This window comes from Marmota flaviventris, chromosome X (genome assembly GCF_047511675.1).
Source record: "Marmota flaviventris isolate mMarFla1 chromosome X, mMarFla1.hap1, whole genome shotgun sequence".
NCBI classification, from domain to species: domain Eukaryota; kingdom Metazoa; phylum Chordata; class Mammalia; order Rodentia; family Sciuridae; genus Marmota; species Marmota flaviventris.
This window is the reverse complement of record NC_092518.1, coordinates 104,237,090-104,240,414: the sequence shown is the minus strand read 5'-3', so window position 1 is coordinate 104,240,414 and position 3,325 is coordinate 104,237,090. Positions and strand designations below refer to the sequence as shown.

The following is a 3,325-nucleotide window of genomic DNA, read 5'->3' as shown; positions in this document are numbered from 1 at the left end:
CAGAGACTGAAAATAAAATGACAATATAAGATATTACATGCAAAAGGAATGCAAAAAGGAGAAATTCATTATAAGGAAAGTAATTACATGCTAAAGTGGTCAATTCAGCAAGAGGAAATAATTCTAAATATATATACACATCAATTGGGTGCATATAAATTAAGAACAATTAAAACTGAGTATCCAACATCAGAGCACCCAAGTATACAAAGCCAATGTCAACAGACCTAAAGTGAGAGACAAACTCCAATATTCAGAACTGTCCATTTCAATACACCACTTTTAGTTATGGACAGATGATCCAGAAAAAAAAACAGCAAAGAACTAGAAAAGCTAAACTGCACACTATATGAAACCAACATATATCAACAGAAAATTCCATTCAACATTATTTTACTCTTATCATCAGCACACAGAATATTCTCTAGGATAGATCATGTGGTAGACCACAAAACAAGTCTTAATTTTAAAAAAAGCTGAAATAATATCAAGTGTTTTTTCCAACCACAATGCAATAAAACTAGAAATCAACAAGATAAACTCTGAAAAGTGTGGAAATACAACATACTTTTGAACAACCAATGGATCAAGGAAAAAATTTCAAAAAACTTCTTGAAGGAAATGAATAAACAAAACACATCAAATACTATGGGATACATCAAAAGTACTACTAAGAAGGAAGTTTGTGCAAATCAAGACTTACATCAAAAAAAAATCTCAAATTTAACAACATATTGCTGCATCTTAAAGAACTAGGAAAAAATTAATATAAGGAGATAAACACTAAAAATAAGAGCATAAATAAATGAAATGAGACAAAATAGTACCAAAAAAATCTATGAAGCAACCATTTGCATCTTTGAAAAGATCAATAATAAGCCCTCTTAGCTAGACTAAAAAAAGTTTCATACAGGGACATCAAAAGGGAAGTATTATAACTGAAACCATAAAGGACCATTGGAAATTATCATGAACAATTATATGCCTATAAATTTGATAAGAAGTGCACAAATTTCTGCAGATTATAACCTTACCAAGACTGAACCATGAAGAAAGAGAAAACCAGAACAGATCAATAACAATTAATGAGATTGACTGAATAATATAAATCTCCAAACAAAGAAAATCCCAGGACCATACAGCTCAACTACTGAGGTTTACTAAACATTTAAAGAAGAACCAATATTACTTTTTCATAAGTTATTGAAAAAAATGAAAGAAAGAATCTTCTAAATACATTCTATAAGGGCAGCCTTACCCTGATACTAAAACCAGGTAATGAGAAGGAAAAATTAAAGGGAAGGGAGAAATTGAGACATCAATATTCTTGGTGAACAAAGAAATCAAAAAAGGAATCTCACAGTTGGTAGAGTGCTTGCCTTACATGCACAAGGCCCTGGGTTCAATCACTAATGCCACAAAAAAAAGCAATCCCATTTACAATATCTTCAAAAAATAAAATAAAATATTGGGGATAAATTTAAGGAGAAGGTGAAAGTTGCCTACAATGAAACTTAGAAAATACTGACAAAAGAAATTAAAGATGTTACCAAAAATATTGAAAGATATCCTATATGCATGGATTGGAAGAATCAATATTTTTAAAATGTCATAATACAAATACAAATTCTTTTTTTTTTTGGTGTTGTGCTGGAGATTAAACCCAAGGCCTTGTGCATATGAGGCAAGCACTCTATAAACTGAGCTATATCCCCAGCCCTCATAATACAAATTCTTTGCAATTACAATAATACCAATAATATTCCTCAACCATAAAACAATTTTCTAAAATTCATACCACACCAAAACATCTAAATCACCAGATATCTTGAGTAAATCAACAAGCATGTAAAAAAGACATTTATTTGTTTTCTCAGAACCATTTCTGTACCACCCATGGTTACTTTTATGGAGCTCATCACCAAAACCAAGATGCCCATTGTGGGTATAGACAACTAGGCATTTCCCCTAGACAAAGTTAAAGAAGTTATGAAGGTAGCCATTGATGGAGGATATCACCATACAGACTAAGTCTGTCAGAACACAAAGGAGATGGAGAAGCCATCCAAGAGAAGATTCCAGAGAAGGTTGTGAAGTAGAAGGATCTCTTCATTGCTAGCAAACTGGTGTACCTCATGTGAAAGAAATCTCCTGAAAGAAACCTGTTGGAAGACCCTCTAGGATCTGAAACATGATTATCTGGAAATCCACTTTATTCACTGGGCACAGATTTGAGCCTGGGAAGAACTTATTCACCAAAGTCAATAATGTCAATAGCCTCACCAGTAAATTAACATTCTTAGATGCCTAGGACGTCATGGAAGAACTGGGAAACAAGGGACTGATGAAAGTCCTTGGCATCTCCAACTTTAACCAAGACAACATTGAAAGGAGCTTCAACAAGCCTGGACTAAAATATAAACCAGTGAATAAGCAAGTCAAGTGCCACCTGTACCCCACCCAGGAGAAACTGATCAAGTACTACAACTCCAAGGGTATCACTATCACAACCTATAGCCTCCTGGGCTCTGTAGATAGACCTTAGGCAAGACAAAGGGCTCTTCACTACTGGAGGATCCCCGAATTAAGGAAATTCCTGCAAAGCAAAAATCAAACAATTAAAAAGCCCAGCCCAGATTCTGATCCACCTCTAGATCCAGAGAAATACGGTAGTGATCCCTAAGTCTTTGATACCAGCCCGCATTATGAAAAAACTTTCAGGTCTTTGACCTCAAACTGAAATAGGAGGAGATGGTGGTCATACTCACTTTCAACAGAAACTGGAGGTCCTGTACCTCAGCTGACGAGCCTTTTCTGGAATAGTATCCTTTCAATGCTCAATACCGAAGCTGAATGTCCTGAAGAGATTACCTGTTGGATTCCCTCTCTTCACTAAAGGGTAACTCACTCCCAGAGTTCCATTGTAACCATGTTTGCTTGAAATCATATCATGCCTGACCTTATAGGACAGAATCTAGGCAAGGTTTTATTTAGATCCATATGTTCAACAAAAAACAGACTACTACTGGGAAGTGTGGCTCAGAGAAGCAAATGACACCTATGTGAGCTGTCAAAATGTTTGTTAATCAACAGGCAACTCTACTAACACTGAGGATACAAATATAAAAAGAATAAATAAGAATAATAATAACCAAAGAAAAAATGAACAAAGCATGAGGAATTATACAACTTGCTTCAAAATATAGTACAAAACTATAGTAATCAAAATAGCATGGTATTAGCATAATAAAATGCATAGATCAGTGGAAAAGAACAGAGAGTCTAGAAGAAAATGCATGTAGCTACAGTCAACTGATGTTCAACA

At 34.5% G+C, this 3,325-nt stretch overlaps 1 pseudogene; it reads left to right on the top strand.

The window, feature by feature from the left end:
• The first annotated feature begins 1,896 nt into the window (after positions 1-1,896).
• LOC114089084 (aldo-keto reductase family 1 member B10 pseudogene) lies at positions 1,897-2,853 on the top strand (annotated as a pseudogene).
• Positions 2,854-3,325: the final 472 nt, after the last annotated feature.